General features: G+C 42.7%; 1 long non-coding RNA gene across 1 annotated transcript; it reads left to right on the top strand.

The window, feature by feature from the left end:
- Positions 1 to 268: 268 nt before the first annotated feature.
- Positions 269 to 12,582, top strand: LOC138173133 (uncharacterized). The gene is made up of 2 exons (XR_011171331.1): positions 269 to 843; positions 12,117 to 12,582. It is a non-coding gene; the product is annotated as an uncharacterized lncRNA (long non-coding RNA).
- The last annotated feature ends 2,743 nt before the right edge of the window (positions 12,583 to 15,325 follow it).

Genomic DNA, 15,325 nt, shown 5'->3' with positions numbered 1-15,325 from the left:
CCAGGACCCCTATGTCCTCACTCAAGTCCTGCCTCTAATACCACCTACAGAACTCTTAGGGGATGGTCTTTCTCTGTCTCATTCTTCTCTTGTCATTTCTCTTCCACTCAGTCTCTTTCAGTTCCCCTCTCTCCTTAGCTAAGAATCTGTGCATAGTTCTCAGAATATAAATGGCGTCTGCCTCCCCCCCACGTCATCCATCACACACACTGGGGGTCACCAGATCCACCAATCTCCTGTGCATCCATTTAATTGCTAACATTTTCAATTCTGTTCCATTCATCTCTCCCCTCCATTGTCCCAACATGACACAGATTTTCTATTGTCTTAGAAAATATTTTTGCATCTAGGAGTACTTATGCCCGTTCAACTATTTTCTAAAGTCTTTCTTACTTATTTGCTTTTGATATAAATTTTCCTAATAATTTATCTAATTCTATTAACCTCTGTATAGTTTGGTGGGGCTAGTATTTAACTTGGTTTGGAAAGTATTGACACATATCCCAAGGCTGGAAGGAATCATTGGTGCCAGGTGGCAAAAGCTTTACAAGCAGAACATAGAACCTTGTATTTTATCCTAGAGGCAGCAGCAGCAGGAGCAGGAGCAGCAGCACAGCAGGAGCAGCAGCAGGAGTATCAGCACTAGCAGCAGCAGCAGCAGCAGCAGGAGCAGGACCAGAGGAGGAGCAGCAGCAGCAGCAGCAGCAGCAGCAGTAGCAGCAGCAGCAGCAGCAGCAGCAGGAGCAGCAGCAGCAGCAGCAGCAGCAGCAGCAGGAGCAGCAGCAGCAGCAGGAGCAGCAGCAGAAGCAGCAGCAGGAGCACTAGCAGCAACAGCAGCAGCAGGTATGCATTTGAGGAACATCACTTGGTCAGGTTCATGAAGCATGGGTCACACTGGGCAGAGACCCATTGGGAAGGCCAGGTGAGAGGCAATGAGGCTGAGCCTGGCTGATGACTGTGTGAGCAGAAAGGATCCAAGGTGAGTGATACAGTGAGGGTAGAATACTCAAGATCTGGCAACAGATTGATTGTGTGGACTGAGGGAGAGTTAAGAGTCAAGGTTATTGCTGGTAAAGGAATTTCTCACTGGGAAAACAAAACTTATTATAAAGTGAATTTTCCCCTCACTCCTAGTCTGGTGCTTTAACTTAAATGAATTCAGCCCAACAAGTGTTTCTTGAGCACCTCCAATCATTGGACTTCCCAGCTTCCAAGGGTCTTTCAAGAGAATCGGTTCTTCCTCTGAGGGCAGAGAAGTCCCCATCACAGGCAGTCTTCCAGTAGAGGCTGAATGGCCATTCAGGTTGGTATGCTGCAGATGCGATTCTTTTTTTTCTAAAATGGCTCGGGCTTGATGGCCTCAGGGGTCCTCCCAGCTCCAGATCTCCTGATTCCATGAGGCCATTCCCTTTCCTGAAGCTCAGTTTCCTCTTGTTAAATGAAGGAGCTGGACTAGATGGTCCTCTGAGTTTCCTTCCAGCTTTTGACCTGCTGTCCTCTCCTCCTTCTCTCTCTTCCTCTGACCTTCATTTCCTCTGCATTTACCTGCAGCAGCTCCGGGGTCCACCTCCCCCCCCCCTTGCCAAGTCACCTCCTCCCACCTGAAGAAGCATTCTTGAATAGGAAATAGTTGTCCTCACTGCTGGGCCCTGCAGTTTGAGTTAGTTGCCCTCCTGGTTTATGTCAACTGCCCTCAGACCTGGACCAGCCCAAGAGCAAGCTGAGAAGCAGGAATAATGGAGGCCATTTGAGGTGGCTGCCCACAGAGGAGGGGATGGGGGCTCAGCAATAACAGATCGGAAAGACCATCACTGCTTACACAGAAGGGGTATGGAAAATGGGGCTCTTCATGCACAAGTCTAAATTAATCTGGTGTGTGTATGTGTGTGTGTGTGCATGCATGTGTGAGTCTAACAATACAAATCTCACACCTTGGACTATTTATTCTGATGGTATATATTCTTTCTAGCCTTAGGGAAAGCCTGACCAACAAAGTGTCATGTTTATTGCTCCAAATCTCAGAGGAATCTCCCAGACTTAGGGTTGGGGCAGGTCACAGTGAATTAAACATTCCTCACAAAATTGTTTTCTGTCAGGATTTCCTTAAGTCATAGGACTTTTCGATATGAATGGTCTCCTTTAACAGTTCCAGGCCAATGCCAAAGAGAGGGACAGCTGTTTATAAGAATGGGTGGGGCAGGGGAGAAGTAAACAAAGACCTTGTAAGAAGTCTCTGGGAAGCATGCATACTGCTAGGCATATAGTAGGTATTGACTGCTTGTCGATGGATTGGGGTCTCCTGATGGGGACCCTGAGCTCTCCAGGGCTCTGTCAATGAAGCAGCAACTCTGACATGTCTCACTTACTAAGCCAGAATGGCTTGGAGGGTAGATCCAGATGCATCAAACCACATCCTGCCTTTATCACACCTGCCTGGCAATGCTCAGATAGGCTGCGCAACAAGGTGGTAACTTAACCCTTTCATCCTCACAGCTCCTGAAAACTCCTGTTAAAGGATGGAGGGTAAAACAAACTGCCTTTGAGGGAGAAGTAACACCCCTGAAAGGGATCAAACAATATTCATTGATAGGATCTGTTTGAAGAAAATAGAAGGAGTAATACAGAAATCAGTCAGTCAATCAACAAACATGTCTGGTTCATGGCAGTTCTTGCAGTGCAGGCACAGTACCATACTGCTTCTCTGCTAACCACGGTCCACAGCCCCTCTACTTTGTCTAAAAATCCACATTACCTCGAGTCTTCCTCCATAGCCGATCATCACTTTAATTTGTAGCTGACAAGAGAAAAACTCAGTGAGCCACATGAGCATCTAATCTGATTGGCATCATTCATTTCCACATGATTTTGAGCTACAAATTTTCTCCCTGTTTTTCCACTACACACCTCCCCAAGACAGCAGCCCCACAGGATATCCCCTCCTCCAGTCTGTTCCCTCCCATGTCTTCCCCCATTACCCTCCAACATTCCAGGAGGGCAGGTGGATCTCTCTGCCCCGGTGCCTGTAGATCTGATTTCTCAGTTACATGTAAAATAATATTAATAATAGTATATATATATATATGTATATGTATATATATATTTAAACATTTGATTTTAGAAGTTTGAATTCCAGATTCATTCCCTTCCTCTCTTGTCACTCACCCTTACTGGGAAGATATGCAATTCAGTATAGGTTGTACATGTGTACAATGCTATGCTTCTTAACCAAAACATAGCATTGACTGTGAAATTTTATGGGGAGAATTGGAGCTGTTTTTATGTTTGTTGGACTACATGGTATTAAAACTCTAAAATGTTGGAGCAAAAAGTACATTAGAGAACACCAGATTGAACTGTCCCATTTTACAGATCAGGAAACTGAGGCTGAAAAAAGAGAAATAACCAGAAAATTAATGCTAGTCTCCTGACTCTCATTTCAGTATGTTTTACTTTCAGGATTCTTATGGAAGCAGAGAGTAAAGAGCATTTGTTTTTACAAATAAGAAAAGGGGATTACCGGGTTGGCTAGGTGGCGCAGTGAATAGAGCACTGGCCCTGGAGTCAGGAGGACCTGAGTTCAAATCCTGCCTAAGACACAACACAAAAACTATCCATGTGACCTTGGGAAAGTCATGTAACCCCAATTGCCCTCCAAAAATAAAAAGAAAGAAAGAAAGAAAAAGGGATTACCACCACACCAAAGATGAAAGCTAAGATATTTAGTTCCAAGTCTGCAGTTTATCCCTAAGCTATGCTCTCTCCCAACTGGCATGCAGTGATAAGCTTAATAAAATGAGATTGTACTCAAATAAAGAAAGTCATGTTCATGTGCCTAAGGTGCTTTCTCAAAGCTTGAATGATATTCAGCTATGCTAAAGTCTCACAGGGAAAGCCCTCTTCATTATTACTCATATGAACTAACCCCCATGTTCATAGTGTCTCTCCCTAGAAAATGTAAGCTCCATGAGGGCAGGACCTGCTTAATGTTTGTCTTTATATCTCCTGAGTCTGTCATGGTGCATAACATACAATAAAGAATTCTTGCTAATCTATTGACTTACTGCATCCTCTGCCAGTTGAAGAACTCCATCAGAACCAGGCTATGGTGGGACCAGTTAAAAAGCATTGCTTAAGCAGACAGGAACCTGAGATTGGACAAGCTTACTGAAGAGAGTTCTTGAAAAGTGCTAAGGGGTTCAGAGACTGGCTCCTGTGGTGGTGAAGGACCTCCAGTTCATGCCATAGAAGGATGGACTGAAAGAACTGGGTATTTTGACCAGAAGAAGAAGACAAGGAAGGTATAACAGATAGCTTCATGTATTTGAAATGCTGTCACATGGGAGAGGGTTTAGGCTTGGTCTTTTGGGACCCAAATGGTAGAACTGGGAGAAAACAGGGCAGAAATTAGAGAAAGGCAAATATAGGGGAAAGCTGCTTTCATCTGAGAGTTGTCCCAAAGTGCAATGGGACAACTAGAGATATGTGTTCTCCCCTTAATTGGGAGTCTTCGAGCAAAGTTTGGATGGCCATTTTGGGAGATTCTATAGAGAGAATTCTTGGCCTGACATTCCTTCCAGCTCTAAGAGTCTTTTGTTCTGTGATTTTATAAGAGATGGGGTAACTTGCAGAGAGGAAGGTCAAGCACCTATTATCCCACTTGATAAGTGTTTGTAGGATTGACTTAACTATCTCTTTATAAAGGAAAGCTGTCTAGCAGCCAGATAGATCTAAAAGTAGAAGCCATTTCCTCTGACAGTAGTGGGTTCTGTATTGCTAAATGCTTAAAGTGAAGCTGCATGGCCACTGGTCACAGGTGTTCAAGAAGGGATGCTCAGTCACATGTGGATGGGATTGATGCCTCCAAGACCCCAGCTGGCTCTAAGATTGGGTTCATTGATATGTAGACTAGAATTAATGTGCTTCTTTGACATACCATTTGTTAGTGGATCATGCAAACTAGTGAACATTCAAAAGCCAAGATTTCAAGTCCATTGCTTTAAATTAAACAATTTTGTATGTTCCTTTCGTCGCAATCATTGGATTTATTATTATTACTCTGCTATAGGCAGTGGCCAGACAGTCAGTTCACACAAGGGAGGCTCGACAAGCAGACAGCAGGTGGCCATTCACAGGGCTTGATATTCAAGATGTGGACTCTGGCCCTTGGGAGAATTTCGGCAACGATGAGAACTTACATTTGCACCATGTCAAAGCCTTTTATTTGAGAATCTCGTCAGACTCTCACCGTGATCATTTGAGGCATGTACTATCAGGATCATGGTCATCACTTTACCCACAAAGGCAACTGAGGCTCGGAGAGCTTGAATAGCTGACCTACTGTCATACATCCAGGAAGAGTGGGAGGTAACAGATGGATTCCACCAGAAGTCTCCCTCCTCTAAGGCTAAGGATCTTCCAATTACAGAGCAACCAAGTGGAAACTCAATCCCTGGGGAACAGAAACAAACCAGAAGCCATGTAATGCCATGAAAGACACAAACGCTGAACCTGGAGTCACAGGCTCTGAGTTCAAGGTTCTAATATTGACTGACCACCTTATGACCTTGAGCAGATCACTTCCTCTGCTCTGGCTCTTAGTTTCCTCTTCTGTCAGATAAGAAATTTGGAGAAGATGGCCTCTGCAAACCTTTCTAGTGGAGGATCTTTGTCCTGTGACCCAAGGCAATGATTCTTATTGATTACCTCTGCCTCTTTGGGGTATGTTTCTGGGTTAAGCATGAGCAGAGTTCTAAGAACTTTCTTAGAGAGGTAGTTACTGAGGGGTGAGTCTAAATGAAAGTTTTGAGACAAGCATTTATTACTGTTGAGTTCTGAACATGAAAAGCTGCCATATACTTCAAGAGATATGAACTCCAGAGCTGATGCACAGTTTTGGTACAAGTTTAATTTATGTGATTTTAGACAGAATCTGAAAATGTGATGAATAATCACAAGCTAAAGTAGATTGTTCAGAGAAGATAGAAAGTCTGAACCCCAAAAGTCAAGAGAAGATCTGTAGAGATGAAAGGACAGATTCCAGAATGGCATCAGCTAAGTTTGGAGCTGGAACTGAGATGTACTGTAATTTCTGTTGACAACTAAGTCCATTGAAGCAACAGATTGAAGCATGAAAGTCACTTAGGAGACCAACAAGTTTGATTGAGATGTCATGCTTGATGAGATGTTACTAAAGCCCAGCAGGAATCAACTCGGTTTCGCAGCACAAACATCTGTTTAAGACAGAATATGTATTTACTAAGGACATTTTATGAATCTTTCCAAGGACAAAGGGAGAACACTCCAGTTTCAAGTTGCAAAGGTATGAGTTACACTAAGGACATGGCTTTTCATCACTTGTGTTGACTCGTGTCTATAAATCTGTGCCCTCTTTTCCCCAAAGAAGGAAATAATCTATTGGTATGAAAGTGTGGCTCAGGTTTGTGATGTATTTATTATTCATTTATTTGTTTTAATATCTAAGTGTCTGTGATATTATTATTTATTTTAACTTGTTAAAATGGATTTATTTAAGAATTAAAAGTGTGGGGGTGGCGTGGCACAATGAATAGAGCACCCACCCTGAAGTCAGGAGGACCTGAGTTCAAATCTGGTCTCAGACACTTAACACAAAAACTAGTCATGTGACCTTGGGCAAGTCACTTAACCCCAATTGCCTTCCAAAAAGAAAAAAAAAAGAATTAAAATCATTATCATTGCCAATGGTTGTTTATATACATGGAAACACTAAGTGGGGGCTCAAGAGCTAAAGTGTATATATCGTTTCACAACAGATTGACCCCTTGGACCTGATTGAATTTGAGTATATCTGTGTGGTGTTGTCCCTTCACTGAGAAAATAGTCCTGCGGATGGGAAAGGAGGTTTTAGTGAGCAAGTCAGCCCAGACAATGAAAAGGTGTCCATATATCCACGTGAGAGTGATGAAGTGCCGCGCAATGGGAGACCCCATCACACACACCTGTTACCCTGGAATAGGGCTACAAGTCCAGGGCTTGACGACAAGAGCTGTAAGTAGAACTGTATTAAGAGGCCAGAGCTGGACCAGAAGCACAGCTCCAGGATTCTAATTTTCCCACTGAGGGGCTGGCTTCGTCCAGAACCCGAGGCAGAGCTGAGTCTGCAGGTGGGGGATCAATCACCCCTGTCCATGGGGTATTGAATTGATGCAAAGCCCAAGAGTCAGCAGAACTATTATAGACACTTTTTGCACTTTCCTATATAGGAAAGGAGGATTGGGTTAGAGGAGCTTAAAAGGATGAGGAGATCTAGAATTTACATTAATTCCACTTCAAAGTCACATCAGCATAGACTAATAGAATGAAGCATGCATTAATTAAGCACCTATTATGATCCAGGCACTACCAAAGTTGAAATAGAAGAATACTATAAGAAAAGAAACATTTCACCAGTTTATTTGGCTACAGATTAACTCATTCCCCACAAATAACCACTTGAAGTAAAACTGCCATAACTAAGAAAAAGAGTGGGAAGGGAGGCCCCAAGGAAAGGAGAGTTCAGGGGCTGGGGTGGAGGGGCATGGATTAGGAGACATTCCAAGGGTCAGGGAGTTTGGATTTGTGGTACAGGTAAACAGATGTTCATGAGTCAGGAGGTACGAAGACAGCAGACTATGGACTGACGTGGAAGAAGGACCTACTCCAATCAGTTGGGATGGATGCCCCAGACAGCTGAACCTAACTGGATCTCTGTTGTACAGTAAAAAGCCTCTTACAACATGGCTAACTTGCAAGTGTTCTCAACACCATTCGTTGGTTCATTCATTCATTCATTCAGTTCTAAAGAGAACATAACAAATGCCATAAAAACAATGAGATTTCCATGTGTTTCACCATAGTACGCATAATTTTTGATCAACTGAGGATGCTTGAACAATTCATTCTGCTCCCCTGTTTCATTTAGACAGCAGACATGAGCAGCTATAAAGGGAGCTTTTAGGCTTAATAGCTAACATTTTCCCTGGAAAGAGAATAATAACCCAAAGGGATGATGAAGTAAGAAAAAGGAAGCAGGACTCCTACCAAATACCCAGAGCAAGGAGGAGGAGTGTGTCATTCAGCATGGACTTCATAAGTGATTCAAACACTTTGGCCTCAGTTTCAATAGCTGTTGACACCTAATGTCTGCTAATCTGTTTTCTATTTAAGGTGAAATTCTTGTGCATGTTCATAGCTGTTATTGATGACTCATCCATTGCAGGTGAGCATGCTTATGTTGAGTGAAAAGTGCACATTCCAACACCTTCTTCACTGCCTGGAGCATATCTGGCTCCTTGGCTCCTGGTGGAATGTCCATCATCCTCCACATTGTATGCACTGCTATTGGCTAATTGAATGGACCATTCAGGGCTATGAGATCCAATGAGGCACCTGGGACTATGATAGGGTCCTCTGCATTAATCCTAGGGATATGGGTTCAATTAGCCAAGAAAGATTCTGCTCAATTCACATATCCTAGAAGTAAGAAAATCTCAGGGAAACCTCCAAAGAATGAAATGCAGAGACTTTCTGCTAATGCAGTCAGTTTGAGGTGTCTTTATCCAATTAGGTAAGTATTTATTATATCACCACTCTGGAAAGAGGCTTGTATTTGGAATGAGGGAGATCTTTGTTTCAATTTTACCAGAGAGACTTGGCAACTATGAGGCCAAAGGCAAGGAGAGACCCCCAGCAACCAGGGTAATCAGAGAAAGCTTCCTCTAAGAGGGGATGTCCCAGTGGTTTTAATTCATGTTTGTCTTGGTCTCCAAAGCACAGAGTACAGGTACATAACAGGTGCTTAGAAAATGTCGGTTGAAGTAAATCCTTGTCTAGCGGTAGTCTGGCAGCATGATGCTGTCCTGGGGTGATGAGCAGGGGTGCCAGGGGGTTGTTCCTCCTTCCCATTTGTCTCCCTCCCTAGGGGGTTTGGTTCATTTCTTCGTAGCTACTCCCTTGGCTCTTTTCCTCAAGCATGATTTTTCTTTCCCTTTGGCCATCGGAAAACGAAGGGAAGAGGAAGTGCCCAAGTTTTCATTCCCCATTCCACTTCTGCTGCTGTTGTTATTATTGTTGTTGTGTCTGACTCTTTGTGACTCCATGAACCAGAGTACATCAGGCCCTTGACCTCAAGGGCTCACCTCCTGATTTCATGTATTTTAATACTATCCATGGGGTGTTCTTGCTGAAGATACTGGAGCGGTTGGCCATTTCCTTGGTATGGTAGATCACCTTTGGTCAGAACTCTCCACTATGACCTGTCCGTCTTGGCTAAGCCTGCATAATTCACAGTTTCATTGAGCTACACAAGCCCCTCTGCCATGATAAGGCAGCAGTCTTGGAGTGGATTGCAATTCTAGGTAATCACAAAACAGAGGGAGGGGAGAGGGAACAAGCATTGTGTTAAATGCTTTACAAATATCATCTTATTTGATCTTGTTGACACAGAAGTTTGGCTAAAAGAGGCAAACAGGCTAGGTGATATAGAAGTTCATATTGTTTATTCCCTTAAAGTTAGTGGACATATATACATGGAGCTAGATTTTTAATTCTTACTTCCTGATTAAAAAAATGAGAAGTCTTAAATACATTTTAGAAGAATTACAACTCAGGATGTCCGCGTCGCTCAATTTTATGATCTCCATATATGTTTAACCATAGTATGAGAAAGGAATATTCTTAATTGACTAGGTTATAAATACAATAAAATAAGAGAGTTGACCAAGTGTCAATTGAAAATAGGAAGCAGCTATGTCAATAGGCACAGTCAATAGAGCACTGGTCCTGGAGTCAAGAGGACCTGAGTTCAAATTCGACCTCAGACACGTAACACTTACTAGCTGTGTGACCTTGTGCAAGTCACACTTAACCCCAATTGCCCTGCCTTCCCTCCTCCAAAAAGACAAAAATAATAAAATATAACCCAGGATGTCTGTGTTTGCTTCACCATTAATATGATATAACAGTATATGTCCATAAAATATTGAGATAAGTTCCATTATTCACGATGGTATCGGGTTAAAATGCCTCAACCTTAATGACCATAAACAGAGGAAAACGCTCTTTGTCACCTTCATCTGGCCTTGTAGTTGCTGACACAGGACGAGGCATTCCCTGGGTTTACTCAGAGAACACAGAAGGGCATGCCTGTGAAGACCAGGTGCTTCTTCTTGTTGATTAATTCAAGCTTTGACCCTTATTGCGGTTCAGATGATCTTAAATGATTATCAGTCTTCACAACAACTCTGTAAAGTAGGTGCTGCTGTTATTCTTCTTCTTCTTCTTCTTCTTCTTCTTCTTGTTATGCAATTAAGGAAACTTAGGCAAAGAGAGGTTAAGTGACATGTCCAGGGTCACACAGCTAGTGAATATCTGAATTGGGATTCAAACTCATGTCTTCCTGACTCCAGGGCCAAACACTCTCTCTACTGCATGACTCTAGCTGCCTCTGAAATGCCAGACCAGTTTACCAAGAAAGGTCCAATCCAAGTTTCTCTCACTGCTCTGGGAAGTTTATTTTTTTAATCAGTAATTTCCTCTTTCTACAACTTTAATCTCCCAGTCAGAGAACTTCTCTGGTGATATACAAACCACGGTTATTAGATCTACTTCTGTCCCTCATCCAAGTTTGAGGTGTTCCCCTCATATTTACCTCTGCTTCACGTGAGTAACAAAACACATGGCTTAATAACAAAGGTCAACCACAGTTATAACTCTTAAAAGATAAAAGCAAGTAAAAAGCCAGCAAGCCCTCAAGAAAGAGGCCTCTCCAAGGAACATGTCTTGAAGAAAGGGAAAGGGAGACTGAAGAGCAAAGGGAAGACAGGGATTACCAGCCTTTACTTGATCCTTTTTGGTGAGCTCCCCACCAAAGTCACCAAGGCTACTTTCATGGCCCAGCCCCAGGGGCCGCATCACTGCAACCTTGCTCCCACTTCCACGTGCTGGCTCTCAGTGGCTTCTGCTATGCCAATCTCTTGTTATTCAGTCAGCTTGTCAGGGGTGCTTCATTCAGCTTTTCATGTGATGGGATGCTGGTCTACAATGGCTTCTTGGGCTCTCATCTTCAAATCAGGGCAATAATGGACTGGCTACTCTAATTTTAGGGGAATGACTCCTCCCGCAAATGTTGGGATACATGAAGCCCCCATCACTGTTTCATCTTGCTTCTGTGCCTATTGAGTGACTTGGATCAGGAACTTTTAATGTATTTCCTCCATCTGATCAGTTGGCCTACTGTAGTGTTGCAAAATGTCAATCTTCAATTTTGCTAATTTCTTTCATTTTCATGAATGTATATTTATATGCAAGACATAGTTTAAGTATAGGAAAGACATAGATATAACACATATTCTGCTTCCAAACACCTTAGGATCCAATAAAAGAGAAAAGATCATGTATGAATAACTGTGATAATATACAAATGTAGTATATTCAAGGAAAAAGGGATGCATCCATATCAAGAGCTGTCAACATTTTTGTTGAGGAAGAGATCCCATTTGTCTGGAAGTTCATGGAAGGCTCCATGGATGAAGTGACATCTGATTAGTGCCTAAAAGAAGAAAGCAACCTTAGCTGGTGGTGATGGGCTATAGGGCTGGGAATCCTTTCCAGCCATGGGAAGGTCATGAGCCAAGGCATGAAGACAAGAAAGGTCAGGACAATAAGAAGGGATGGAGAGTTGTCTCATTTGACTGGAATATAGAATCTATGAACAAGCCATGTCTCTCCTTTTATCATCATCCAAATGCTCCCTATCATGCTTTTCCTCTTAGGATCATAGATTTACACCTACGTGAATATTTTCTTAGCATTCTATGCTGTCTGGATGTTCCATCAAATGTCCCTTTGAACAAAGTCTACCTTTCCATCACCACATTACAGTCATGAATCTCTTCCAATGAAATCTCACCCTATAAGATTGTACTTATCTCCTTAGTTAAAGGAAATTCACCTTCTATCCCCATTTTTTAAACAATCATATTCAGAACACCTGGATGTAGGTATCTGAGGCCATGATTATTCTTACCGACCTTCTTTCCTATTAATGCCTCCTTGAAATTACTGGTAATTTCTTCTTTGTCATTCTTTCCATGTGTAAGGGTTATGGGATTTAAAGATCTTCCATGCCCCATTGGACTTGCTGACATAGCAGGAAGGGGCGGAGCAAGAGGAAGCAGAAGCCAAACTAGAGTTCCTGCGGTGGCTAGCAGTGGCGGCTAGCAGTGGTGGTGACAGCGGCAGCAGCAGCAGAGGCAGCGGCAGCTGCAGCGCGAAGCCCTTTTTGAGTCAGCCAGAATTTCTGCTAAGGACTCCTGCTGAGGACTGCCAGGGGCCAGAGCTGCTGGGAGCACGCTTCCTGGACACTGGGTGGTTGCCATGAGTGGGGAGAGGAGGACCTTTGCCTGAGGTAGCCTGTTCTGTTTTAAAGGCTTGAGAATGTGGGTGCTTTCTACTTTATCTACCTGTGCCAATTTCATAACTACTCTGATGGCTTTCACTTTCTGGTTTTGGGACTCAGCCTTTTCGTATCTTAATAAATTTTCTAGCTTATTCCCCCATATGGCAAGCCTGATGTATTTTGTGACAGATAATTATATCAGCATATCTGTAATTTCCATAGGCATTGTGAATATGGCATTGCTGATACACCATGTCATATCTGAATGCAGTTGAATCCCAGAATCTCAAAGGTAGGAGGAACATCAGAGCTCTATGCACAACTCATTTCAATTGAATTCCATTCCACACACACTTACAAAGCACATGTGTAAGGTATTGGGGACCCAAAAATTAAATCATCATTGCTTGTGAGGACTTTATTTGACCAGGAATTCCATCTACCACCTTCCTGGGAAGGGATCCTCTAGTCCACAAGAAAGGGATTCTTATGAGGGTAACCTTATTTTCTACTAAATCAATCAACTGAACATTGGAAATCTCATATTGTCGTCAAATTTTCTGTAACACTGAGGCTAAAATCTGACTCATATATGCAATTTGAGAGACTGCATGGTAAGTGGGAAATAATGCCAAATTTGTAGTCAAAGGACCCAGGCTCAAGTCCAATCTCACTTATTACCTGTGTAACTTTGGGCAACTCATTTCATTTCTCTGGGCTTGGTTACCTCATCCATACAATGAAGAGATGCTATGTGGCCTCCGAGGTCCCTTCTAGCTCTTGAGAGTCTCCCCTATGAGCCTCTTCCCTCTAGCACCCCACAGAGAAAGCACAAACCCTCTTCCATCTGACAGCCCTTCAACAATCTAAACACAGTTATTAGGACCACACCTTGGTCTTCTCCTCATGCATGATTGTGTCAATGGATCCTCCCAGGATGTAATCTCTGCTATTCTCACCAGTCATGTTGGCCTTCCATCAGCTCATTCTAGTTGGTCGGTTACATTCCTTGACGATGTCACCCAGCACTAAGCACAGTCCTCCAGGTAGACTGTGCAGGTCAGAACACAGTGAGACTGTCAGCTCTCATTCTGGTCACTGGGTACATGCCTCTTAAGACAACCTGAGATTGTCTTAGCTTAGTTCCTCCAGGGAACACCGAAGACTTTTCTTGAGTTTGCAGGTCACTCAAGTCCCTAGTTTTTTTTCACAGGAGTCATCATGCAGTCACACTTCTACCATCCTGTACTCTCTTGGTTGTTTGTTTTGAAATCTGTTGAGGCCTTGAATTTATCTCCAATTAGCTTTTCCATTTCACTTATCATCTAGGCTGAAAGGTATTTTTGGCTTTTCATTTGATGACTATTATCTAATGTCTTGTCTGTACCTTCTGTGGAGTTCCTCTCAGATGCTCCAGAATATCTACTTCTGTAATTTTATCTCTTCTATTTCCTTCCTCTTTTTTCATTTTATTTTTTTAGTTAGATTTTTATTGATAGTTTCTCTTTACATAACCTTTATTTTGAAATACATCCCTCTCCTCCCCTGCCCACAGAGCCATCCCTTGTAACAAATATATTAAAAGAAGGATCAAAATCAGTTGAGCAAAGTAATCAAACACAACTGCGTCTGTTCATTTAAGCTATTCCACACTCATAGTCTCCCACTTCACAGAATGGAATAAAGTGCATTTTTTGGACTTTTCTCCAGGGCCAAGCTTCGTCATTGTAACTTCATATTGTTGAGGGTTTTCTGGTCATTCTCTCCATTGACATGCTTGTTGTCATTATATAGATATTATTTTCCTGGTTTTGTCTATTTCATTCTACGTCATTTCGTGTAATACCCTGCCTCTCGAAAATATTCACATTCATCATTTCTTACAACATAGTAATACTACATTGTGTTCATGTACCAAAATTTGTCCAGCCATTCCCAAGTCAGTGGACATCGATTTGGTTTCCAAGTCTTTCCTTTGACAAAATATGCTGCTATGAATAGCACGGTGTATATGGAGCTATTCTGTCCTTGACTGCCTTGGGCTATACAGCCAGCAGTCTACTCCTCTATTTGCAGATTAAAGGCATCTTAGTCAGAATTACAGTTCTCTGAACAAAAATATTCTTTCAAGTCTTTTTCAGGGGCTCTCACTCCCACAAGAGGCCTTTGTCGTTGTGTCTCAAACTCTGTCCAGAAAACCAAATCCTGTCTGTTGACACCATTTGTGAAGCCAGATATTCACATGTCATTTCCAAAATCCCTGAATTTAATTGTATGAAGAGAAGAAAAACCTCCCCCTTGCCCCACTATTCTCATCTAAGTGTCCATAGAGTCACAAGATACTTTCTAGTTTTCTTCTGGCAGCATAATCCATCCAACAGGAGTCACCTCAAATGCAGAGCTGTTAGACAGTGTGATTGGTGTCTACAGGCTTTTCAGCAAATCCTGGATAAACACTCCAGAAAGCCAGGATGACTCCTAGTTGGCTCGGCTGGGTCTGTATGTGACCAACACCACACCACCAGGCAGGAAGTTGTCGATCACCATGTCACCACTTCTTCACACCTCCCTCTCCCCAGGGTCTAGTAACAGGCCTCCTAACACCTGCTGGTATATGTGGATGCTTCACAAGAGTCCTTGGAGCATAAGAAGCTGCTTCTTTTTCAAAAGGTTCAGAGTCAGCTTTTGTGGGGAAAGTCTGATGCAGAAAGAACTCCAGCAAAACATCCTCCAGAATCACTTCCTCTTCCCATTTCCTTCCTTGTGAAGACATTCACCTAACCATTAACATGAATTTCAATCCCCTTCATACCTTCTTAGAATCTTGACCTTCTGGGTTTACTCCTTCTCTATTTTCCATTCTCTATATTTGCTCCTACATGCACAAACCCACCAAGCTGTTTTCTCCTG

Source organism: Petaurus breviceps, unplaced genomic scaffold, assembly GCF_028583685.1.
Source record: "Petaurus breviceps papuanus isolate PSGF00001 unplaced genomic scaffold, PetGlider_PUasm1.0 567, whole genome shotgun sequence".
Lineage (NCBI taxonomy): Eukaryota > Metazoa > Chordata > Mammalia > Diprotodontia > Petauridae > Petaurus > Petaurus breviceps.
Note: the sequence above shows the minus strand (reverse complement) of the source record. Positions and strands in the feature narration are given on the sequence as shown.